This window comes from Rhinoraja longicauda, chromosome 5 (genome assembly GCF_053455715.1).
Source record: "Rhinoraja longicauda isolate Sanriku21f chromosome 5, sRhiLon1.1, whole genome shotgun sequence".
NCBI classification, from domain to species: Eukaryota; Metazoa; Chordata; class Chondrichthyes; order Rajiformes; family Arhynchobatidae; genus Rhinoraja; species Rhinoraja longicauda.
This window is the reverse complement of record NC_135957.1, coordinates 88,502,220-88,529,636: the sequence shown is the minus strand read 5'-3', so window position 1 is coordinate 88,529,636 and position 27,417 is coordinate 88,502,220. Positions and strand designations below refer to the sequence as shown.

Here is a 27,417-nt window from a genome sequence, read left to right as displayed (position 1 = left end):
TACAGACGGCGCCCGTAGTCGGGATAGAACCTGAGTCTCCGGCGCTGCATTCGTGTAAGGCAGCAACTATACCGCTGTGCCACCGTGACCACCCAGTGTTGTGTGTGAACACGTACAGCAAGGTACAGGTGCAATGACAGTCCTGCCTGGGTCTAGGGTTATGGTTGTCACCTGTATCCAGGTGCTGTGAGAAGCTTTCTCGTCCATCCTATCTGATCTGAGCAATGCATGAATATCCACCGGGTGGCGCTGTGTGTACATGGCAGCCGGGCCAACACATAAGATTATTAAGGGGTTGGACAGGTTAGAGGCAGGAAACATGTTCCCAATGTTGGGGGAGTCCAGAACAAGGGGCCACAGTTTAAGAATAAGTGGTCGGCCATTTAGAACGGAGATGAGGAAAAACCTTTTCACCCAGAGAGTTGTAAATCTGTGGAATTCTCTGCCTCAGAAGGCAGTGGAGGTGAATTCATTGGATGCATTCAAAAGAGAGTTAGATAGAGCTCTAGGGTCTAGTGGTATCAAGGGATATGGGGAGAAGGCAGGAACGGGGTACTGATTGTGGATGATCAGCCATGATCACAGTGAATGGCGGTGCTGGCTCGAAGGGCCAAATGGCCTCCTCCTGCACCTATTGTCTATTGTCTATTGTTAGGTGGCTATGATGTTCAGTAGGTTAGGTGGCTATGATGTTCAGTAGGTTAGGTGGCTATGATGTTCAGTAGGTTAGGTGGCTATGATGTTCAGTAGGTTAGGTGGCTATGATGTTCAGTAGGTTAGGTGGCTATGGTGCTCTGTAGGTTGGGTGTACTAAATGCATTTTGGACTTACGATATTTTCAATTGACGATGGGTTTATCGGAACGTAATCTCATCATAAGTGGAGGAGCATCTGTATTATGTGGGGGGTGGGGGGTGGGGGGTGGGGGGTGGGGAAACTTTTTTAAATCTCTTCCCTCGCCGGAGATGCGACTTTTTCCGTGTCGTATCTCTGTCCGCACTTTCAGAATGGCAGGCAGTGACTAGTGGGGTACCGCAAGGCTCGGTGCTGGGACCGCAGTAACTAGTGGGGTACCGCAAGGCTCAGTGTTGGGACCGCAGCTATTTACAATATACATCAATGACTTGGATGAAGGGATTAAAAGTAACATTAGTAAATTTGCGGATGACACAAAGCTGGGTGGCAGTGTGAACTGTGAGGAAGATGCTATGAGGTTGCAGGGTGACTTGGACAGGTTGTGTGAGTGGGCGGATGCATGGCAGATGCAGTTTAATGTGGATAAATGTGAGGTTATCCACTCTGGCGGTAAGAACAGGAAGGCAGATTATTATCTGAATGGTGTCCGATTACGAAAAGGGAAGATGCAACAAGACCTGGGTGTCTTTGTTCATCAGTCACTGAGTAAACATGCAGGTACAGCAGGCAGTGAAGAAAGCTAATGGCATGTTGGCCATTGCCAGAGGATTTTAGTTTAGGAGCAAAGAGGTCCTTCTGCAGTTGTACAGGGCCCTGGTGAGACCACACCTGGATAATTGTGTGCAATTGTGGTCTCTAAATTTGAGGAAGGACATTTTTGCTATTGAGGGAGTGCAGCGTAGGTTTATGACGTTAATTCCCGGGCTGGCGACTGTCATATGATGAAAGAATGGGTCGACTGGGCTTGTGTTCACTGGAATTTAGAAGGATGAGAGGGGATCTTATAGAAACATATAAAATTCTTAGAGGATTGGACAGGCTAGATGCGGGAAACATGTTCCCAATGTTGGGGGAGGCCAGAACCAGGGGTCACAGTTTAAGAATAAGGGGGAGGCCATTTAGCACTGAGATGAGGAAAAACATTTTCACCCAGAGTTGTGAATCTGTGGAATTCTCTGCCACAGAGGGCAGTGGAGGACAATTCTCTGGATATTTTCAAGAGAGAGTTAGATAGAGCTCTAGGGGCTAACGGAATCAAGGGATATGGGGAGAAGGCAGGCATGGGTTACTGATTGTGGATGATCAGCCAGGATCACAATGAATGGCAGTGCTGGCTCGAAGGGCCGAATGGCCTCCTCCTACTGTCTATGCATTTCCTGGCCCCTCTGCCCTTCTGATTTGCTGTTTTAGTTTACTCTTCAGTTCCTGAACCTCCTCCAGGGATGTGCTTGATCCCAGCTGCCTGTCCCATGCATCCTTCTTATTCTTGATCAACGCCTCCATTCGTTGCCTGCCTTGCCCTTCACTGTTAAAATAAATGAAATGATGAGAAGCTCAGATAGGGTAGACAGTCAGAATCATTCTCACAGGGAGGAAATGTCAAATACTACAGCTGGAAAGGGTTCAGAGAAGATGTACGAGGATGTTGCCAGGACTAGAGGGTGTGAGCTACAGGGAGAGGTTGAGTAGGCTGGGTCTCTATTCCATGGAGCGCAGGAGGATGAGGGGAGATCTTATAGAGCTTCTTCCCTACAGCCATTTGGCTATTTATCACTACAACCTCCAATAAACTCTGAACTACAGAGGCTCTTATTGTTATTATTGCGCTAATATTGTTTGTGTTTGATGTGGACCTATGTGTGCGTGTGTACACCGATCAGCCAAAACATCATGACCTGCTGGCTCGAAGAGCTGAATGGCCTACTCCTCCACCTATTGTCTATAAAACATTACGCCCACCTGCCTAATATGCTGTTGGTCCTCCGTGTGCAGCCCCATACGCAGCAGGGTGCGATGCACTGTGTATTGTGACACATTCCTCCCGTGACCACCATTAACATTTTCTGTGACTTGTGCCACAGTCGACCTTCTGTCGGTTCGGACCAGACGGGATAGCCTTCGTTGCCCTCGCGCATCGATGAGCCTTGGGCGCCCAACACCCTGTCTGTCGCCGGTTTGTGGTTTGTCCCTCCTCGGACCACTGTCGGTCGGTACTCACCACTGCTGACCGGGAGCACCCCACAAGCCTTGCTGTTTCAGAGATGCTCTGACCCAGTCGTCTGGCCATAACAATTTGGCCCTTGTCAAAGTCGCTCATGTCTTTACTCCTGCCCATTTCTCCTGCATCCAACACATCAACTTCAGGAACTGACTGTTCACTTGCTGCCTAATATATCCCACCCCTTGACAGGTGCCATTGTAACAAGATAATCAATGTGATTCACTTGGCCTGTTAGTGGTTATAATGTTTTGGCTGATCGGTTTATATGTTGTGTTTACGTGAGTATGTCTATACACACACATTGAACGTTTTTTCTTGTTTATTATGTTGTTTACAGCATACTATGTTTACATCTTCTGTTGTGCTGCTGCAAGTAAGAATGTTATTGTTCTATCTGGGACATTTGACAATAAAACACTCTTTAATCTCTCTCGACTATATTAATAATGACCTTTACAGATGCTAAAAATAGATGCTATTTCTGGTGAATTGTTGCTTTGAAATTTCACAAATATGCAAATATGAATGCCTTTGATAAGGTCCCACACGGGAGATTGGTGAGCAAAATTAGAGCACATGGTATTGGGGGTAGGGTGTTGACATGGATAGAGAATTGGTTGGCAGACAGGAAGAGTAGGAAAGAGTAGGAATAAACGGGTCCTTTTCAGAATGGCCAGGAGTGGCGAGTGGAGTGCCACAAGGCTCGGTGTTGGGGCCGCAACTGTTTACCATATATATTAATGATTTGGAAGAGGGAATTAGAAGCAACACTAGCAAGTTTGTGGATGACACAAAGCTGGGTGGCAGTGTAAACTGTGAAGAGGATGTTAGGAGGTTGTAGGGTGACCTGGACAGGTTGAGTGAGTGGGCAGATGCGTGGCAGATGCAGTATAATATAGATAAATGTGAGGTCATCCACTTTGGCGGCAAGAACAAGGAGGCAGATTATTATCTCAATGGTGTCAGATTAGGTAAAGGGAAGTACAATGAGACCTGGGTGTCCTTGTATAACAGTATAACAGTATAACAGAGCTTTATTTGTCATTCGGTACCAAGGTACCGAACGAAACTACATAGCAGTCACACAAAAAAGAACACAAGACACATGACCCCAACACATAACGTCCATCACAGTGACTCCAAACACCCCCTCACTGTGATGGAGGCAACAAAACTTCCACTCTCTTCCCCACGCCCACGGACAGACAGCTCGTCCCCGACCGACCCGCACAGTCCCCGCAAGGGGATGGAAGTCCCCGCGGCCGAGTCGCACCGGGCGCTGAAACGTCTCGCGGCCGAGCGGGGCGATGGAAGGCCCCGCGACCGAGCCTTGCGCAGCTAAGTCCCGCGGCCGAGCCACACCGGGCGATGTTAAGTCCCGCGGCCAAGCCGCACCAGCGATGAAAAGTCCCGCGGCCGAGCCGCACCGGGCGATGTTAGGCCCCGCAGCCGAGCCGCACCGGGCGATGTAAAGTCCCGCGGCCGAGCCGCACCAGCGATGAAAAGTCCCGCGGCCGAGCCGCACCGGGCGATGTTAGACCCCGCGGCCGAGCCGCACCCCGCGCCGTGAGGAAGAGAAAAGTTTCCCCCACCCCCCCACCGCCCCCCCCACCCACACCACCACCCCCCACACATACACAACCAAAAAAATACAAAAACCATCCCAACACCGACACACAACAAAAAAAAAAGGAAAAAAGACGAACAGACTGCTAGCGAGCCGCAGCCGTTAGGCGCCGCCACTTCCGCAAAGTCATTGAAAGTAAACATGCAGGTACAGCAGGCAGTGAAGAAAGCTAATGGCATGTTTGCCTTCATAAGGAGAGGATTTGAGTACAGGAGTAAAGAGGTCCTTCTGCAGTTGTATTGGGCCCTGGTGAGACCACATCTGGAGTATTGTGTACAGTTTTGGTCTCTTGTTTTGAGGAAGGACGTCCTTGTTATTGAGTCCGTGCAGCGTAGGTTCACCAGGTTAATCCCCGGGATGGCGGGACTGTCATATGAGGAAAGATTGGAAAGACTGGGCTTGTATTCACTGGAGTTTAGGATGAGAGGGGATCTTATAGAAACGTATAAAATTATAAAAGGACTGGACAAGCTAGATGCAGGAAAAAATGTTCCCAATGTTGGGAGCGTCCAGAACCAGGGGCCACAGTCTTAGAATAAAGGGGAGGCCATTTAAAACTGAGGTGAGAAAAAACGTTTTCACCGAGAGAGTTGTGAATTTGTGGAATTCTCTGCCACAGAGGGCAGTGGAGGCCAATTCACTGGATGGATTTAAAAGAGAGTTAGATAGAGCTCTAGGGGCTAGTGGAATCAAGGGATATGGGGAGAAGGCAGGCACGGGTTACTGATTGTGGATGATCAGCCATGATCACAATGAATGGCGGTGCTGGCTCGAAGGGCCAAATGGCCTCCTGCAACTATTGTCTATATTTATGTTTTCGATGTATTTCTCAGTCTTGACAAACTTCAAAAATAAGAATTATAAACCAGCAAAGGCAAGTGTCCACAGCAATAACCAACTGCTCTGTACCGACTTAAATGTAATAAGCCACTAAATGAACAGGTACCCAAAATGTCACCCGTTTCCTTCTCTCCAGAGATGCTGCCTGTCCCGCTGTGTTACTCCAGCATTTTGTGTCTATCTTAGGTACATGGATAGGACAGGTTTGGAGGGAAATGGACTCTATTCCTTGGAGCGCAGGAGGATGAGGGGTGCTCTAGTAAAGGGGAACAGAGAGGAATAGATCCAGTAGATGCAGAATCTCTTGCCAACAGTAGTTGAATCAAGGCCCAGAGGACATAGGTTTAAGGCGAGGGGGAAAAATGTAATAGAAATCTGAGGGGTTACTTTTTCACACTGGTGGGTGTATGGAACAAGCTGCCGGAGGAGGTGGTTGAAGCAGGGACTATTGCAATATTTAAGAAACAGTTAGACAGGTACATGGATAGGACGGGTTTGGAGGGATATGGATCAAACGCAGGCAGGTGGGACTAGTGTAGATGGGGCACGTTAGTTGGTGTGGGCAGGCTGGGCTGAAGGTCCTGTTTCCACGCTGTATCACTCTATGACTCAGTATGTGTCTTGGCCCACCAATGTAACATTGCAGTTGCAGTTCACATCATGCAGCAATGCCATGCAAAGTAACTGCTGCCTCTACCCCTGATATTCTAACACCTAGATTAAAAATATTTCAATTTTCATCCCTCTAAAGGAAGGATTATCACCCAGCACCAGTCTCGAGCAGCATTTCTCAACCCTTTACCCTTGTGGAACCCGTGAAATAATTTTCATGTCTCGGGGAACCTTTTCACAGAATGCTGTTGTAACTCAGCGGGTCAGGCAGCATCTGTGGAGAACATGGATAGGTGACGTTTCACAGAGTGCTGGAGTAACTCAGCGGGTCAGGCAGCATCTGTGGAGAACATGGATAGGTGACATTTAACAGAGTGCTGGAGTAACTCAGCGGGTCAGGCAGCATCTGTGGAGAACATGGATAGGTGACGTTTTGGATGGAGACCCTTCACCAAATGAACCAGAGCCTGGTTTTGAAAAGCCTGTGGCCTGCATTGCTGTACATAACCACCGGATGGCAATGTTACTGCATACAGCGTGGGGCTGTTAGAATCACCATTGACTTTCCCCTCACCACCATCTGTCCGGTCCAGTGACACGAGGGTTGCCAACTGCTCCGTATTAGCCACGGGGCGACCTGGATTTTGGGCTAAATTGGTTTGTTCCCGTACGGGACCGCCCTTGTCTGTATTAGGCCCGGGGGCGCTGTAGGCCCGGGGGACACTGTAGGCCCGGGGGACACTGTAGGCCCGGACACTGTAGGCACGGACACTGTAGGCCCGGGGGACACTGTAGGCACGGACACTGTAGGCCCGGGGGACACTGTAGGCACGGACACTGTAGGCCCGGACACTGTAGGCACGGACACTGTAGGCCCGGGGGACACTGTAGGCACGGACACTGTAGGCACGGACACTGTAGGCCCGGGGGACACTGTAGGCACGGACACTGTAGGCCCGGGGGACACTGTAGGCACGGACACTGTAGGCACGGACACTGTAGGCCCGGGGGACACTGTAGGCACGGACACTGTAGGCACGGACACTGTAGGCCCGGGGGACACTGTAGGCACGGACACTGTAGGCCCGGGGGACACTGTAGGCACGGACACTGTAGGCACGGACACTGTAGGCCCGGGGGACACTGTAGGCGCGGACACTGTAGGCCCGGGGGACACTGTAGGCCCGGGGGACACTGCAGTCACGGACACTGTAGGCACGGACACTGTAGGCACGGACACTGTAGGCACGGACACTGTAGGCACGGACACTGTAGGCCCGGGGGACACTGTAGGCCCGGGGGACACTGTCGGCACGGACACTGTAGGCACGGACACTGTAGGCCCGGGAGACACTGTAGGCCCGGACACTGTAGGCCCGGGGGACACTGTAGGCACGGACAATGTAGGCACGGACACTGTAGGCCCGGGAGACACTGTAGGCCCGGACACTGTAGGCCCGGGGGACACTGTAGGCACGGACATTGTAGGCCCGGGGGACACCGGGGGCTGCTGTAGGCCCGGGGGACACTGTAGGCACGGACACTGTAGGCCCGGGGGACACTGTAGGCCCGGGGGACACTGTAGGCCCGGACACTGTAGGCACGGACATTGTAGGCCCGGGGGACACGGTAGGCCCGGACACTGTAGGCATGGACACTGTATCGTACAAGGGGTAAGAGAGTTGTAAAAAACAAGCATGAAGGCTTTGTGTCTCAATGCAAGGAGTATACGTAATAAGGTGGATGAATTAAATGTGGAGATAGTTATTAATGATTATGATATAGTTGGGATTACGGAGACATGGCTCCAGGGTGACCAAGGCTGGGAGCTCAACATCCAGGGATATTCTATATTCAGGCGGGATAGACAGAAAGGAATAGGAGGTGGGGTAGCGTTACTGGTTAGAGAGGAGATTAAAGCAGTGGAAAGGAAGGACATTAGCTTGGAGGAAGTGGAATTGATATGGGTAGAGCTACGAAACACTAAGGGGCAGAAAACGCTAGTGGGAGTTGTGTACAGGCCACCTAACAGCAATAGTGAGGTTGGGGATTGCATCAAGCAGGAAATTAGAAATGCGTGCACTAAAGGTGCAGCAGTTATAATGGGTGACTTCAATCTACATATAGATTGGGTGAACCAAACTGGCAGGGGTGCTGAGGAAGAGGATTTCTTGGAATGTTTGAGAGATGGTTTTCTAAACCAACATGTCGAGGAACCAACGAGAGAACAGGCCATTCTAGACTGGGTATTGAGTAATGAGGAAGGGTTAGTTAGCAGTCTTGTTGTGCGAGGCCCCTTGGGCAAGAGTGATCATAATATGGTGGAGTTCTTCATTAGGATGGAGAGTGACAAAGTCAATACAGAAACAAGTGTTCTGAACTTAAAGAAAGGTAACTTTGAGGGTATGAGGCGTGAACTGTCCAAGATAGACTGGCGATTGATGCTGAAAGGGTTGACGGTGGACATGCAATGGAAGGCATTTAAAGGTCGCATGGATGAACTATAACAAGTGTTCATCCCAGTTTGGCAAAAGAACAAACCAGGAAAGGTAGTGCATCCGTGGCTAACAAGGGAAATCAAGGATAGTATTAAAACAAAAGATGAAGCATACAGATTAGCCAGAAAAAGTATCATACCAGAGGACTGGGAGAAATTCAGAGTCCAGCAGAGGAGGACAAAGGGCTTAATTAGGAAAGGGAAAATAGATTATGAGGGAAAACTGGCAAGGAACATAAAAACAGACTGCAAAAGCTTTTATAGATATGTCAAGAGAAAAAGATTAGTTAAGGCAAATGCAGGTCCCTTGCAGTCGGAAACAGGTGAATTGATCATAGGGAACAAGGAGATGGCAGACCAATTGAACAAATACTTTGGTTCTGTCTTCACTAAGGAAGACATAAACCGTCTGCCGGAAATAGCGGGGGACCGGGGGTCTAAAGAGATGGAGGAACTGAGGGAAATCCAGGTTAGTTGGGAAGTGGTGTTAGGTAAATTAAATGGATTAAAGGCAGATAAATCCCCAGGGCCAGATAGGCTGCATCCCAGAGTGCTTAAGGAAGTAGCCTCAGAAATAGTGGATGCATTAGTGATACTTTTTCAAACCTCTTTAGATTCTGGAGTAGTTCCTGAGGACTGGAGGGTAGCTAATGTAATCCCACATTTTAAAAAGGGAGGGAGAGAGAAAACGGGGAATTATAGACCAGTTAGCCTAACATCGGTAGTGGGGAAAATGCTAGAGTCAGTTATTAAAGATGTGATAGCATTACATTTGGAAAGTGGTGAAATCATCGGACAAAGTCAGCATGGATTTACCAAAGGCAAATCATGTCTGACGAATCTTATAGAATTTTTCGAGGATGTAACTAGTAGAGTGGATAAGGAAGAACCAGTCGATGGGTTATATCTGAACTTTCAGAAGGCCTTCGACAAGGTCCCACATAGGAGATTGGTGTACAAACTTAAAGCACACGGTATTGAGGGTTCAGTGTTGAGGTGGATAGAAAATTGGTTGGCGGACAGGAAGCAAAGAGTAGGAATAAACGGGTCCTTTTCGGAATGGCAGGCAGTGACTAGTGGGGTACCGCAAGGCTCAGTGCTGGGACCCCAGTTATTTACAGTGTATATTAATGATTTGGACGAGGGAATTGAATGCAACATCTCTAAGTTTGCGGATGACACGAAGCTGGGTGGCAGTGTTAGCTGCGAGGAGGATGCTAGGAGGCTGCAGAGTGACTTGGATAGATTAGGCGAGTGGGCAAATGCATGGCAGATGCAATATAATGTGGATAAATGTGAGGTTATCCACTTTGGCGGCAAGAACAGGAAAGCAGAGTATTACCTGAATGGTGACCGATTGGGAGAAGGGGAGATGCAACGTGACCTGGGTGTCGTGGTGCACCAGTCATTGAAAGCAAGCATGCAGGTGCAGCAGGCAGTGAAGAAAGCGAATGGTATGTTGGCATTCATAGGAAGAGGATTTGAGTTTAGGAGCAGGGAGGTTCTGCTGCAGTTGTACAGGGCCTTGGTGAGACCGCACCTGGAGTATTGTGTGCGGTTTTGGTCTCCTAACCTGAGGAAAGACGTTCTTGCCTTAGAGGGAGTACAGAGAAGGTTCACCAGATTGATCCCTGGGATGGCGGGACTTTCATATGAGGAAAGACTGGATAGACTGGGCTTGTACTCGCTGGAATTTAGAAGACTGAGGGGATATCTTATAGAAACATATACAATTCTTAAGGGGTTGGAGAGGCTAGATGCGGGAGGATTGTTCCCGATGCTGGGGGAGTCCAGAACCAGGGGTTACAGCTTAAGGATAAGGGGGGAAGTCTTTTAGGACCGAGATGAGAAAACATTTCTTCACACAGAGAGTGGTGAGTCTGTGGAATTCTCTGCCACAGAAGGTAGTTGAGGCCAGTTCATTGGCTATATTTAAGAGGGAGTTAGATGTGGCCCTTTTTGCTAAAGGGATCAGGGGGTATGGAGAGAAGGCAGGTACAGGCTACTGAGCTGGATGATCAGCCATGATCATATTGAATGGCGGTGCCGGCTCGAAGGGCCGAATGGCCTACTCCTGCACCTATTTTCTATGTTTCTATGTTTCTATGTAGGCCCGGGGGACACTGTAGGCACGGACACTGTAGGCCCGGGGGACCTGTAGGCACGGACACTGTAGGCACGGACACTGTAGGCCCGGGGGACACTGTAGGCACGGACACTGTAGGCCCGGGGGACACCGGGGGCCGCTGTAGGCCCGGGGGACACTGTAGGCATGGACACTATAGGCCCGGGGGACACTGTAGGCACGGACATTGTAGGCCCGGGGGACACCGGGGGTTGCTGTAGGCCCGGGGGACACTGTAGGCCTGGGGGACACTGTAGGCCCGGGGGACACTGTAGGCACGGACACTGTAGGCACGGACACTGTAGGCACGGACACTGTAGGCACGGACACTGTAGGCCCGGGGGACACTGTAGGCACGGACACTGTAGGCCCAGGGGATACCGGGGGCCGCTGTAGGCCCGGGGGACACTGTAGGCACGGACATTGTAGGCCCGGGGGACACCGGGGGCCGCTGTAGGCCTGGGGGACACTGTAGGCCCGGGGGACACCGGGGGCCGTTGTAGGCCCGGGGGACACTGTAGGCCTGGGGGACACTGTAGGCCCGGGGGACACTGTAGGCATGGACACTGTAGGCATGGACACTGTAGGCCCGGGGACCGCTGTAGGCCCAGACACTAGGCTAACGGAGTGTGTTCGTGGAGCGGGACTGAGTGTGTTCGCCTATCGGAGGTTGCGTAGCAACCTGCCTCCCGGCCCGGGCGGCCGCCATTGGTGGAGCAGGAACACGTGGCCGCTGGCTGGGTGAGGTGACGTGGGACGTGGGGCAGTGACGTCACCTTGTCTCCTATTTGGTAGTGAGGAAGTTGGCAACCTAAGAGACACGCTTCAACAAGTGAAGAAGGAAAAACAACAAAAGAAAATTGTAAAAAAAAGAATTAAATGTTAAACAACGGCCGTGTGCAGAAGTATTTTAGATTTAGATTTAGAGATACAGCGCAGAAACAGGCCCTTCGGCCCACCGGGTCCGCACCGCCCAGCGATCCCCGCACATTAACACAATCCTACACCCACTCGGGACAATGTTTACATTTGCCCAGCCAATTAACCTACAAACCTGCACGTCTTTGGAGTGCGGGAGGAAACCAAAGATCTCGGAGAAAACCCACGCAGGTCACAGGGAGAACGTATAAACTCCGTACAGACGGCACCCGTAGTCAGGATCGAACCTGAGTCTCCGGCGCTGCATTCGCTGTAAAGCAGCAACTCTACCGCTGCGCCACCGTGACCACCCTATCTAGGATTCGAGATGTACAGCACACAGCAGGAAGAAGGGTCTCCACCCAAAACGTCACCTATCCATGTTCTCCACACTCCCGCGCCGCTCCACCGCCCAGCAGCAGGTCACAGCCGTCGCTGTACCCGGCCCCCGGGACCAACAACAGGCTGCAGCTCCACCTGGCCCACACACACCGCGCTGGGTCCACAGCCCCCACCAGGCAGAGCCCCTCAGCACTGCTGGGTCCTACTGCCCACCCCCTACTACAGGTAACTGCAGCAGGGGTTCCACTGGGTCTCCCCCTTCCCCCTCCAGCCAGGCGACCCCCAGTACTCCCCACATCGGTCCTCATGCCCCCCTCTGCCCAGCTAACCCACCACCCCCCCACCATACATCCCCTCCACCTGCCCCCCTGCCTCCATCCGACCCCAACCCCCACCATTGCCGGGTGTTCACCATCCCCCCTGACCTCCCCCTTTCAGACACCGAACGGTCTGTCCTCAGCAGAGGCCTTACCTTTGTTCCCCTCCGCCCCCACATCAACGAGTTCCGCGTCCGCCATGACGTGGAGCTCTTCTTCCGCCGCCTCCGCCTCCGAGCCTTTTACCATGGTAAGGAGTCCCGACCCCGCACTGATGACCCCTTCTCCTGTCTCCAACGGACCCCCTCCACTTTTACCCCCCAGTATGGCCTACTACCCCCACTAGAACTTTTTATTTCAAACTGCCGGCGTGACATCGGCCGCCTCAAATTTTCCACCCCCCTGACTAACTCCAACCTCTCCCCTCCTGAACGTGCAGCCCTCAACTCACTCCGCAACAACCCGGACTTAATAATTAAACCCGCTGACAAGGGAGGGGCTGTGGTAGTCTGGCGTGCTGACCTCTACCGCACCGAGGCCAGACGACAACTATCAGACACCTCTTCCTACCTATCCCTGGACCATGACCCCACCGATGAACACCAGACCTTCATCAGCAGCACCATCACCGACCTCACCAACTCCGGCGAACTACCCCCCAGTGCCTCCAATCTCATAGTTCCCCAGCCCCGCACGGCCCGATTCTACCTCCTACCCAAAATCCACAAACACAATTGTCCCGGCAGACCCATTGTCTCTGCCTGCTCATGCCCCACCGAACTTATCTCTACCTACCTCGACTCCATCCTATCCCCCCTGGTCAAATCCCTCCCCACCTACGTCCAAGACACCTCACACGCTCTCCATCTCCTGGATAACTTCCGGTTCCCAGGCCCCCACTCCCTCATTTTCACCATGGATGTCCAGTCACTCTACACTTCCATCCCCCACAAGGATGGTCTCGAAGCCCTCCGTTTCTTCCTCGACCGTAGAACCAGCCAATCCCCATCGACCAACACTCTCCTCCGCCTAGCAGAGCTGGTTCTTACCCTCAACAACTTCTCCTTTGACTCCTCCCACTTCCTCCAAACCAGAGGCGTAGCTATGGGCACTCGCATGGGCCCTAGCTACGCCTGCCTCTTTGTCGGGTACGTCGAACAATCCCTGTTCCAGACGTACACTGGCCCCATCCCCGAACTCTACCTCCGCTACATCGACGACTGCATTGGTGCTACCTCTTGCACCCATGCAGAACTCACTGACTTTATACACTTCACCTCCAATTTCCATCCTGCCCTTAAATATACCTGGACTATCTCTGACATCTCCCTCCTGTTTCTGGACCTCACCATCTCCATCACAGGAGAAAAATTAGTGACGGACATTTATTACAAGCCCACCGACTCGCACAGCTATCTGGACTACACTTCTTCCCACCCGGTCCCCTGCAAAAAGTCTATCCCCTACTCCCAATTCCTCCGTCTACGCCGCATCTGTGCCCGGGATGAGGTGTTTCAGACTAGGGCTTCCGAGATGTCCTCGTTTTTCAGAAAACGGGGCTTCCCCTCCTCCATTATAGATGAGGCTCTCACTAGGGTCTCTTCTACATCCCGCAGCTCCGCTCTTGCTCCCCATCCCCCCACTCACAACAAGGACAGGATCCCCCTCGTTCTCACCTTCCACCCCACCAGCCAGCGGATCCAACATATCATCCACCAACATTTCCGTCACCTACAACAGGACCCCACCACTGGCCATATCTTCCCATCCCCTCCCCTCTCTGCATTCCGCAGAGACCGTTCCCTCCGCAACTCCCTGGTCCACTCGTCCCTTCCTACCCAAACCACCCTAACCCCGGGCACTTTCCCTTGCAACCGCACGAGATGCAACACCTGTCCCTTTACCTCCCCCCTCAACTCCATCAAAGGACCCAAACATTCTTTCCAGGTGAGACAGAGGTTCACCTGCACCTCCTCCAACCTCATCTATTGCATCCGCTGCTCTAGATGTCAACTCATCTATATCGGCGAAACCAAGCGCAGGCTCGGCGATCGCTTCGCTGAACACCTGCGCTCGGTCCGCATTAACGCCACTGATCTCCCGGTGGCCCAGCACTTCAACTCCCCCTCCCATTCCCAGTCTGACCTCTCTGTCATGGGCCTCCTCCAGTGCCATAGTGAGGCCCGCCGGAAATTGGAGGAGCAGCACCTCATATTTCGCCTGGGCAGTTTGCGGCCCGGTGGTATGAACGTCGACTTCTCCAACTTCAGATAGCTCCTCTGTCCCTCCCTTCCCCTCCTCCTTCCCAGATCTCCCTCTATCTTCCTGTCTCCACCTATATCCTTCCTTTGTCCCACCCCCGACATCAGTCTGAAGAAGGGTCTCAACCCGAAACGTCACCCATTCCTTCTCTCCCGAGATGCTGCCTGACCTGCTGAGTTACTCCAGCATTTTGTGAATAAATCGATTTGTACCAGCATCTGCAGTTATTTTCTTATACTTTCTCCACACTCTGACTGATGAAGGTCAATGGGCGATGGTGGAAGGTTGTTTTTCAGATAGGAGGCTTGTGATTAGTAGTGTGCCTCAGGGTTTGGTGCTTTGTGGTTTTGGAAGACAATAGTGGGTGTTATTGTGGATAGTAATTATCATAATTTGCAGCAGGATATTGATCAGTTGGGCAAGTGGGCCAAGGAATGGCGAATGCAGTTTAATGCAGATAAGTGCAAGGTTTTTTGCATTTTGGCAAGTCAACCCAAGACAGAAACATCAGTGAACGGCAGGGCTCTGGGGAGTGTGGTAGAGCAGAGGGATCTAGGAGCGCAGGTACGCAGTCCCCAGGTAGACAGGGAGTGTGGTAGAGCAGAGGGATCTAGGAGCACAGGTACACAGTCCCCTGAAAGTGGTGTCACAGGTCGACCGGGAGTGTTGTAGAGCAGAGGGATCTAGGAGCGCAGGTTCATTGTTCCTTGAATGTGGCATCACAGGTAGATGGGGTGGTCAGGTAGGGTGTTGGCTTTCATCAGTAAGGGTATTGATGCAATATTATGTTGCAATTGTACAAAACGGTGGTGAGGCTGCATTTGGAGTATTGTGTTAATTTTTGCTCTACTTATCATCATATCATATCATATATATACAGCCGGAAACAGGCCCTTTCGGCCCACCAAGTCCGTGCTGCCCAGCGATCCCCGCACATTAACACTATCCTACACCCACTAGGGACAATTTTTTACATTTACCAAGCCAATTAACCTACAAACCTGTACGTCTTTGGAGTGTGGGAGGAAACCGAAGATCTCGGAGAAAACCCACGCAGGTCACGGGGAGAACGTACAAACTCCTTACAGTGCAGCACCCGTAGTCAGGATCGAACCTGAGTCTCCAGCGCTGCATTCGCTGTAAAGCAGCAACTCTACCGCTGCGCCACCGTTCTCTCTCTTTCTCTCTCTTTCTCTCGCTTTCTTTCTCTTTCTCTCTTTCTCTCTCTCTCTCTTTCTCTCTCTTTCTCTCTCTCTCTTTCTCTCTCTCTCTTTCTCTCTTTCTCCCTTTCTCTCTCTCTCTCTCTCTCTCACACACTTCCCCATTTACTGGTGCCCTCCCCTAATTCCCCATTTACTGGTGCCCTCCCCTAATTCCCCATTTACTGGTGCCCTCCCCTAATTCCCCCATTTACTGGTATCAGGGGTTATGGGGAGAAGGCAGGAGAATGGGGTTAGGAGTGATAGATCAGCCATGATTGAATGGTGGAGTAGACGGGCTGAATGGCCTAATTCTGTTCCTATCAGAGTGAGTTAGATGTCGCTCTAGGGGCCAATGGTTTCAAGGGATATGGGGAGAAGGCAGGCATGGGTTACTGATTGTGGACGATCAGCCATGATCACAATGAATGGGCATGGACTCGGTGGGCCGAAGGGTCCTATTCTGCGCTGTAACTCTAAAGTGAAGTCTAAACACTTGACTGATTAGTTTAGTTTGGTTCAGAGATACAGAGTGGAATACAGAGATACCCCAGCATTTTGTGTATACCGTTGGTAGTGACCCTGGTCACTCCCTCTTCTCCCCTCTCCCATCAGGCAAGAGGTACAGAAGTGTGAAAACACACACCTCCAGATTCAGGGACAGTTTCTTCCCGGCTGTTATCAGACAACTGAACCATCCTACCACACCCAGAGAGCAGTGCTGAACTACTATCTACCTCATTGGTGACCCTTGGACTATCTTTAATCGTACTTTTCTGGGCTTTACCTTGCACTAAACGTTATTCCCTTTATCCTGTCCCTGTACACTGTGGACGGCTCAATTGTAATCATGTGCAGTTTATCCACTGACTGGTTAGCACGCAACAAAAGCTTTTCACTGTACCTCGGTACACATGACAATAAACTAGACTGAACTGAACTGAACTGTAAGAAAATAACTGCAGATGCTGGTGCAAATCAAAGGTATTTTTTTCACAAAATGCTGGAGTAACTCAGCAGGTCAGGCAGCATCTCAGGAGAGAAGGAATGGGTGACGTTTCGGGTCGAGACCCTTCTGCAGACTGATGTCAGGGGAGAGGGACAAAGGAAGGATATAGGTGGAGACTGTGTGACTTGCATGGAAGCTCAGATTGAGCGAGGGCTTTGACCAGACTGTGTCTGTTCTGTGTGTTGATGTGAGGCACGGCTCACTGTTGTTGCTGTGGAGTGCCTGGTCGGGGGTGGGTCCACTTTGAGGATGCTGCCTCATTGCAAGATCCTGCAAGTGATTTATGATGTGCCATTACTCTCGTCATGTTGCGGAGATTTCCCAGTGAGTCAGCGACAGCTTCAGACAGCATCTCTGAGCTCTTTGATGCAGTGTAGGACATTGAATGCTGTCAGTAGTCTTGCCTTAAGCCCCAAACGTAGGAGATTCTTGTCAGAACAGGAACAGTTCTCCCTATAGCCTAATAGCCAAAGGCTATCAAACACCACAACCTCACACAGGCTCTGAACGACATGGACCTGGCATTGTGGTATTGCTGGAGTCTGTTTGCATTATTACTGGTTGTTTTTATGTGTGTTTGTGTGTAATATATATATATATATATGTGCGTGTGTGTATATGTATGTGTGTGTATATGCGTGTGTGTGTATATGCGTGTGTATATGCGTGTATATGCACCGATCAGCCAAAACATTGTGAGCTGATGAGCCAAAACATTCTGCCCACCTGCCTAATATGCTGTTGGTCCTCCGTATGCAGCCCCATACGCAGCAGGGTGTGATGCACTGTGTATTGTGACACATTCCTCCCGTGACCACCATTAACGTTTTCTGTGACTTGTGCCACAGTCGACCTTCTGTCGGTTCGGACCAGACGGGATAGCCTTCGTTGCCCTCGTGCATCGATGAGCCTTGGGCGCCCAACTCCCTGTCTGTCGCCGGTTTGTGGTTTGTCCCTCCTCGGACCACTGTCGGTAGGTACTCACCACTGCTGACCGGGAGCACCCCACAAGCCTTGCTGTTTCAGAGATGCTCTGACCCAGTCGTCTGGCCAGAACAATTTGGCCCTTGTCAAAGTCGCCCATTTCTCCTGCATCCAACATATCAACTTCAAGAACTGACTGTTCACTTGCTGCCTAATATATCCCACCCCTTGACAGGTGCCATTGTAACAAGATAATCAATGTTATTCACTTTGCCTGTCAGTGGTCATAATGTTTTGGCTGATCGGTGTATATGTATGTGGGTATATATGTATGTGTGTATATATGTGTGTGTGTATATGTACATGTGTAGGAAAATAACTGCAGATGCTGGTACAAATCGAAGGTATTTATTCACAAAACGCTGGAGTAACTCAGCAGGTCAGGCAGCATCTCAGGAGAGAAGGAATGGGTGATGTTTCAGGCCGAGACCCTTCTTCAGACTGACGTGTGTATATGTGTGTTTGGTATATACGTGTTTGTATATATATATATATATGTGTATATATTCCCTTTTCACAAATTCTCGTTATGCCCTCCATATCTCATCTGTACACTGTATACGGCTCGATTATAATCATGTACAGTCTTTCCGCTGACTGGTTAGCACGCAACAAAAGCTTTTCACTGTACCTCGGTACACGTGACAATAAACTAGACTCAAACTCAATATGTAAAATATATATATATGAATGTATAGTCCATACATGTCCATCGTCGATTGTTATGGGAATAGTGTGCTCTGGGGCGCAGTACCGAGGATATATTACCCATGAGGCAGTAGCCAAGCGGATCCTGAATTAAAATGGCTGAACCCAAGACTCGAGTGTAAAGCCTCTGTTAATGAGTTGTGTAGCTGTAATGGAGTAGGTTACAGACAGGAACCACACTAACAAAACATGGTGTCAGATCGGGGCCTGTTTCAGGGTTAGTCGAGGGTTGATTGTGTGCACGGTGACAGCAGACGTGTTTGAGAGTAAATACTACCGAGAGACGACTGTGCGGCCGTCAATAGTCAATAGTCATTTATTTGTCACACACACATAAATGTGCAGTGAAATGAAAAATTACCCGCAGTTCAACAATAAGACCAATAAGAATAATCAATAAAAATGCAATAACACGTACAATCATAAACCAACACCAAACAAAAGAAACATCCATCACAGTGAGTCTCCTCCAGTCACCTCCTCACTGTGATGGAAGGCCAGAATGTCTTTTTCTCTTCCCCTGCCGTTGAGCTGAGTGTTGGAGATGGCCTCATATTTAGTTCATCCCTAAAGCCAGGAGACGCGACATTCTCACACGAGTACATGATTCCCACATTGGGGTGAATGGCTGTCTAAGAAGGGCAAGAGAATGTCTGCACTGGCCCGGAATGAGTGCAGAAATCAAGGGCTTTGTACAGAAATGTGAGACATGTCAAGCTCAAGGGAAAGAGCAACCAAAAGAAACGCTGCATTCCCAGGAAATTCCAGAGAGACCATGGGCGAAGGTGGGTGCAGATTTGTTCCACTTGGATGGAAGGAACTATTTGATTACTGTGGACTATTTCTCAGGATATTGGGAAATAGACTATCTAGAGAAAACACTGGCAGTGAATGTCATCCATAAAATGAAAGGCCAGTTCGCAAGATATGGAATACCAGATCAGCTCATCACAGATAATGGGCCACAGTTCACAGCTGAGGAGTTCAAGAGATTTACCAAGAAGTGGCAGTTTGAACATACGAGCACATCACCCTATTATCCACAGAGTATGCTTGTATACACTGGAATTTAGAAGGATGAGAGATCTTATTGAAACCTATAAGATTATTAAGGGGTTGGACATGTTAGAGGCAGGAAACATGTTCCCAATGTTGGGGGAGTCCAAAACAAGGGACCACAGTTTAAGAATAAGGGGTAGGCCATTTAGAACTGAGATGAGGAAAAACTTCTGAATGCATTCAAGAGAGAGCTAGATAGAGCTCTTAAGGATAGCGGAGTCAGGGGGTATGGGGAGAAGGCAGGAACGGGGTACTGATTGTGAATGATCAGCCATGATCACATTGAATTGCGTTGCTGGCTCGAAGGGCTCAATGGCCTCCTCCTGCACCTATTGTCTATAATGGAAATAATAATAATAATAATAATATTCATTTATTGTCATTGCAACGAGTACAACGAAATTAAAAAATAGCCAATCCTGACGGTGCGTACAAACATATATGCAATAAATGCAAAAACAAATAAATACATAAATACAATTAAATACAATTATATTAAGTACAAGATTTTTTAACGGTGTTGCCTAGTGCAAAGGTAGTGTTCAGTTCTCGTATGGCCCTGGGGTAAAAACTGTTCTTAAGTCTGTTTGTTCGGGATTTGATCGACCTGAAACGTCGACCAGAGGGCAGATGAACAAACAGACGGTGGCCGGGGTGGGATGGATCTTTTATTATTTTGCCTGCTCTACTGAGGCAGCGTAGTCTGAACAGGTGCTCCAGGGAGGGCAGTGAGCAGCCGATGATCTTCTGGGCCGTCGTGATGACCCTCTGAAGGGCCTTCCTGTCCTTTTCTGAGCAGCTGGCATACCATGTGGTTATACAGTATGCCAGCACACTCTCGATGGAGCAGCGATAGAAGGACAACATGAGCTTCTCCTGCAGGTTGGTTTTCCTGAGGATCCTCAGGAAGTGGAGTCTCTGCTGTGCCTTCTTTACTGTGGTGATGGTGTTGGTAGACCAGGTAAGATCCTCTGCGATGTGCGTACCCAGGAACCTGAAAGCTGGTACCCTTTCCACACAGACCCCATTGATGTAGAGTGGGTCGTAATCTCCACTGGTTTTTCTAAAGTCAATTATAAGTTCCTTTGTTTTGGAGGAGTTCAGGACCAGATTGTTCACTGAACACCATGCTGCCAGCCTTTGGATTTCATCCCTATAGGCTGTCTCATCTCCTTCTGAGATGAGTCCAACCACAGTCGTGTCATCCGCGAACTTGATGATGGTGTTGGTGGGATGGGTGGGGGCGCAGTCGTGAGTGTAGAGGGAGTAAAGGATGGGGCTCAACACACAGCCCTGTGGTGAGCCGGTGCTCAGTGTAATGGTGGAGGAGAGGTGAGGGCCTATTTTGACGGTCTGGGGGCGGTTGGTCAGGAAGTCCTTGATCCATTGGCAGATGGTTTGGGAAAATCCAAGGTCGGAAAGTTTGGTGACCAGTCTGCTCGGGATGACCGTGTTAAAGGCAGAGCTGAAGTCGAGGAAGAGCATCCTCACATAGCTCCCCTGGTGTTCAAGGTGGGTCAGTGCAGTGTGAAGAGCAGTGGCGATGGCATCCCCTGTAGACCTATTTGCTCTGTAGGCAAACTGGTGTGGGTCGAAGGTGGGTGGGAGGCTGGCTTTGATGTGCTGCAGGACCAGTCTCTCGAAGCACTTTGTGATGACCGGTGTGAGTGCTACCGGACGGTAGTCGTTAAGACCGCTGATGACAGACTTTTTCGGCAGTGGGATGATTGTGGCGGACTTCAGGCAGGGAGGGATGGTGGATGTTAAAACGGACAGGTTGAAGATTTTTGTGAAGACCTCAGATAATTGGTCTGCACATTCCTTCAGCACTCTGCCCGTCACACCATCGGGGCCTGCAGCTTTCCTGGGATTCACTGCTCTGAGCACGCGCTTAACATCATACTCCTGCACAGTGAAGGTGTTGCTGTCAGGTGCTGGAGAGGGTGTTATGTCTGCCACTGTAGCTTTCACCTCGAAACGAGCAAAGAAACAGTTAAGTTCCTCTGCCAGCGAGGCGTCGCCGTCGGCAGTCGTGCGGTTGCTGGTCTTGTAGTTGGTGATGTGCTGGATGCCTTGCCATACCCGCCGTGGGTCATTGTTGGAAAAGTGGTCCTCAATCTTCCTCTTGTAGGACGCTTTGGCATCCTTGATGCCTCTCTTCAGGTTGGTTCTAGCAGCACTGTATAGAGCTCTATCACTAGACCTGAAGGCGGTGTTACGGTCCTTGAGGAGAGACCTGACATCCTTTGTCATCCAGGGAAAGGCGGAGAGCAGTGTGAAAATTGCGAAGTCATTGCTGAGGAAGGCTAAGGCTGCCGGAGCTGACCCTTACCTGAGTCTACTAGCTTTTCGCAACACACCAACACCTGGCATGAGTAGCAGTCCAGTTCAAAGATTGATGAACAGACGTACCAGGACCATTCTACCGACTACTCAGAGGCTGCTCAAACCTGAAATTCAGAAAAAAGTAAGAGATGAGTTGAGAGCAGCTAGAGCCAGACAAGCAGACTACTACAACAGAGGATCTCAAGATCTGATTCCCCTGAAAGCTGGCCATCCAGTTTGAGTGAAGCCGACCGATAATCGACATCAGTCCTGGAGGAAGGCTGTGGTTGTAGGCCGTGTTGCGCAACCCAGATCTTATGAAGTCAGAACCGAGGACGGCGTCGTCTATCGTCAGAATCGCCGCCATCTGAGGAAGACCAACGGGCCATGTCATCGCCCTGATGTTGACCTGGTGACCTGGTGACCACACCTAAACAGGAGCGAGACCATCTGAGGAAGACCAACGGGCCATGTCATCGCCCTGATGTTGACCTGGATGACCTGGTGACCACACCTAAACCGGGGCGAGACCATCTGAGGAAGACCAACGGGCCATGTCATCGAGCTGATGTTGACCTGGATGACCTGGTGACCACACCTAAACCGGGGCGAGACCATCTGAGGAAGACCAACGGGCCATGTCATCGAGCTGATGTTGACCTGGATGACCTGGTGACCACACCTAAACCGGGGCGAGACCATCTGAGGAAGACCAACGGGCCATGTCATCGAGCTGATGTTGACCTGGATGACCTGGTGACCACACCTAAACTGGAGCGAGACAATCCACCTATGAGCCAACCACTGGTCCCCAGGGAGCATCAAACCCTGACAACAAGATCTGGTAGATGCGTTATCTGCAGGATTCTGTGCCCAAATAAGGATAGGGCCTGGTACATGTAGCTGTGTATAGATATAACGGCTATTAGGTTATGTTTAAAAAGTTAATGTTATATTTTCAGTTATAGTTTGATATGTAGAAGTAGTGGTAATGGCCATTTAAAAAATATTAATAAATAAACAAACAAATGAATAAATAAACAGGGAAAGGGAATGAGGAACCAGACATGTGTTGTTCAAAGTCTAGATAATTCCGAGCACTGGACTGTCGCAGATCCAAGGGAGGAGAATGTGGAAGCTCCCACGGAAATGGATTGTCAAAGGCATGTTGGACAATGGACTGTTGGAGACATGTTGGACTCAATGAAATAAGATGCCATGGATGAAATTAATTTATGGCTATACATGTAAAGTTCCTGTACATATCTGTTTTGTAAATAAAGGGGGATGTTATGGGAATAGTGCGCTCTGTGGCACAGTGCCGAGGAGATATCACCCATGAGGCAGCAGCCAAGCGGATCAATAGACAATAGGTGCAGGAGGAGGCCATTCGGCCCTTCGAGCCAGCACCGCCATTCAATGTGATCATGGCTGATCATTCTCAATCAGTAGCCCGTTCCTGCCTTCTCCCCATACCTCCTGACTCCGCTATCCTTAAAAGCTCTATCTAGCTCTCTCTTGAATGCATTCAGAGAATTGGCCTCCACTGCCCTCTGAGGCAGAGAATTCCACAGATTTACAACTCTCTGACTGAAAAAGGTTTTTCCTCATCTCCGTTGTAAATGGCCTACCCCTTATTCCTAAACTGTGGCCCCTGGTTCTGGACTCCCCCAACATTGGGAACATGTTGTGGTAGCGATTTACGAAACCAAGCGCAGGCTCGGCGATCGCTTCGCTGAACACCTGCGCTCGGTCCGCATTGACCAAACTGATCTCCCGGTGGCCGAGCACTTTAATTCCCCCTCCCATTCCCAGTCTGACCTTTCTGTCATGGGCCTCCTCCAGTGCCATAGTGAGGCCCACCGGAAGTTGGAGGAGCAGCACCTCATATTTCGCCTGGGCAGTTTGCAGCCCGGTGGTATGAACGTCGACTTCTCCAACTTTAGATAGTTCCTCTGTCCCTCCCTTCCCCTCCTCCTTCCCAGATCTCCCTCTATCTTCCTGTCTCCACCTATATCCTTCCTTTGTCCCACCCCCGACATCAGTCTGAAGAAGGGTCTTGACCCGAAACGTCACCCATTCCTTCTCTCCCGAGATGCTGCCTGACCTGCTGAGTTACTCCAGCATTTTGTGAATAAATCAATTGGGAACATGTTTCCTGCCTCTAACGTGTCCAACCCTTTAATAATCTTATACGTTTCGATAAGATCCCCTCTCATCCTTCTAAATTCCAGTGTATACAAGCCTAGTCGCTTCAGTCTTTCAACATATGACAGTCCTGCCATTCCGGGAATTAACCTAGTGAACCTACGCTGCACGCCCTCAATAGCAAGAATATCCTTCCTCAAATTTGGAGACTAAAACTGCACACAGTACTCCAGGTGCGGTCTCACTAGGGCCCTGTACAACTGCAGAAGGACCTCTTTGCTCCTATACTCAACTCCTCTTGTTATGAAGGCCAACATTCCATTGGCTTTCTTCACTGCCTGCTGTACCTGCATGCTTCCTTTCCTGAATTAAAATGGCTGAACCCAAGACTCGAGTGTAAAGCCTCTGTTAATTAGTTGTAGCTGTAATGGAGCAGAAAGGAAACATACTAACAAAACACTAGTTCCATGTTCTCCCACTTTCTCATCCACTCCCTGCACACTAGGGGGCAATTTACACAGGGCCGATTAACCTACAAACCCGCACGTCTTTGGAGTGTGGGAGGAAATGCCTACACTTAGGGCAGTCACGGTGGCGCAGCGGTAGAGTTGCCACCTTACAGCGAATGCAGCGCCGGAGACCCGGGTTCCATCCTGACTACGGGTGCTTTCTGTACGGAGTTTGTACGTTCTCCCCGTGACCTGCGTGGGTTTTCACCGAGATCTTCGGTTTCCTCCCACACTCCAAAGACGTGCAGGTTTGTTGGTTAATTGGCTTGGTATAAATGTAAAATAGTCCCTAGTGGGTGTAGGATAGTGTTAGTGTACGGGGATCGCCGGTCGGTGTGGACCCAGTGGGCCGAAGGGCCTGTTTCCGTGCTGTATCTCTAAACTAAACCGGAGCACCCAGTGGAAACCCAAGCAGGTCACAGGGAGAACGTGCAAACTCCGTACAGACAGCGCCCGTAGTCGGGATGGAACCTGGTCTCCCCACTGTGCGCCCAATGTCATGTTCCGTGGACACTGGTGCTGTGTGAGCTGGGTGCGATGGCTTGGCAAAGCCAGTGGTGATGTGGTAGAGATATCTGCTTTCCCTTGGCACTGTCAGTGTGGTGAACATGTTTCTCTCTAACGCAGGTGCGGGGAGTGAAGGATTGTCGATGGCGGTCTGTTCTGGTGCTTTGACCCCTGATGTTTCGGACACGACGCTATGGCCAGAGTGGACTGGCCCCCACTCTGGGTCATTCCCCTTTGCCAGCAGGTTAGTGCCACCTCTGTGTCTCCATCACTGGCTTACTCTGTTGTTATCTTGCACTGTTGTTGAATACAAGGATGTTCCTTTAGAAGGTCAGCCTCAGAATTAAAGGACGTTCGTTTAGGAAGGAGATGAGGAGGAATTTCTTTAGTCAGAGGGTGGTGAATCTGTGGGATTCATTGCCACAGACGGCTGTGGAGGCCAAGTCAGTGGATATTTTTAAGGCAGAGAGAGATAGATTCTTGATTTGTACGAGTGTCAGGGGTTATGGGGAGAAGGCAGGAGAATGGGGTTGGGCTGACATTACGAATGCAGCTATGTGGGTTTTATTGCAGGAGTGTAAAAGCTCCAGCTGGGATTATTCCTGGGGCATCCTGTTGTCAGCATGGAAGTGCGGTTTATGGCTGATCGTATCCTCTGATATCATCAACTGGCCTCAAAGCTTTGAAGTGTTAAGAAGAACATCTTGCCGTATGGACTGCCCTTTGTTCCCAAGAAAGAAGAGGTCACGATGGACACGACAGACACGGAGGTCCCGAAAGACACATAAAGATTGATAGGACATTGTAAAACTTGCCATATAAGGTAGCGATGGAAATGTACTGGCACATGTATTTAGGGTATAAAAGGTGTGTAAATGTAAGCTTTCGGAGAGAGAGAGACTACACTGGCTTCCTGAGCGTTTCTGAACGCTCCGATATCTAGACCCTCTCCCACCTGGGCGAGTAGTCTAAAGAGGTTAAACGATTTTGGTTGTCTGACTATTCTGTTAATAGGTCACGAACTACAACAAATGGAGTTAGGAGGGAAAGATAGATCAGCCATGATTGAATGGCGGAGTAGACTTGATGGGCCGAATGGCCTACTCCTACACCTATTTTCTATGTTTCGATGAATGGAATAATTGTGCTGTTAGAATTTACTAGACCAAGTGGACCTGTTGGGCCCAAACCTCTCCTGCATTGGTGCAGCACCCTCTCCTCTCCTCTCCCCTCCCTCCATCCCCTCCCCCTCCCTCCACTACCCCCCACTCCCTCCCCCTTATCCTCCCTCCTTCCCCTCACTCCCCCCATCCCCCCACCCCTCCCTCCCTAGGAGCTAGATTTAAACTTTAAAATGGGAATAACTTTAAAAATATAACACCGATTTCAATGAAACCTCTTCCATTAGCACCAAAGGGACGACGGTGAGTAAGGTGGGCCTAACATTGTCGCGCTATCGTGTACCGTTTTGGCTGTAGTTCAGGAACAAACAAACAAACAGACGAGAGTTTGAGTATATAGAAAGCAATTAGCCTCTGGAGGCTGAGTTGAACATCCTGGTTGAATGTAACTCAGTGTCTGTCACTTTAACCCAACACCATCACCGAGACTCTGGCCCAGAAATGCAATCATCGACAGGTGACTTTAATGCACCGTGGGAATATACTGGACAGGCCCTTTGGGGAACTGGTTCCAGACGTGAGTTCCAAGGGTGCAGCATATTTCCCAGTGTAATGTGTCGCGACAGGATGGAAGTGATCGTGTGGGCCACACGCGATGAGTCAGGGCCAGAGTTGCCAACCGTCCCGTATTAGCCGGGACAGCTCGTGTTTTGGACTAAATTAGTTTGTCCCGTACGGGACCGCCCTTGTCCCGTATTAGTAGGGTTGCCAACTTCCTCACTCCCAAATACGGGACAAGGTGACGTCACCGCCCCGCGCCCCACGTCACCTCACCCAGCCAGCGGCCACGTGCTCCTGCCCAGCACGGGCGGCCATCATTGGTGGAGCGGGAGCACGTGGCCGCTGGCTGGGTGAGGTCACGTGGGGCGTGGGGCGGTGACATCACCCTTACAATACAATACAATACAATATATCTTTATTGTCATTGTACCCAGGGGTACAACGAGATTGGGAATGCACCTCCCATACGATGCAATAATTTAAGTAATTTCGACAACAGCAACCCAACGAAACGAAACAATTGTAATAGTTTTAGACAGGGTAAAGTGCAAGTTGATCTATGCGTTGTGGCCATCCGGCTCAGCAGGACCGGTTCATAGCAGCTATGGCCCTGGGGATAAAGCTGTTCCTGAGTCTGGAGGTGCGGGCGTAGAAGGCCTTGTATCGTCTGCCCGATGGTAGAAGTTCGAACAGACTGTTGCAGGGGTGTGAAGAGTCTTTGTGGATGCTGGTGGCTTTTCTGAGGCATCGTGTGTTGTAGATGCCCTCCAAGTCTGGAAGCTGTGTTCCGATGGCCCTCTGAGCTCTATGGACTACCCGCTGTAGAGCTT

The 27,417-nt window shown here is 50.2% G+C and overlaps 1 long non-coding RNA gene across 1 annotated transcript in view; it reads left to right on the top strand.

Moving 5' to 3' along the window:
• The window catches only part of LOC144594090 (uncharacterized), a 158,165-nt gene that overhangs the window by 15,230 nt on the left and 115,518 nt on the right, over window positions 1-27,417 (top strand). The window contains exon 2 of the long non-coding RNA XR_013547324.1: window positions 25,026-25,149. This is a non-coding gene — a long non-coding RNA (uncharacterized LOC144594090). The remainder of the gene's footprint in view (window positions 1-25,025; window positions 25,150-27,417) is intronic.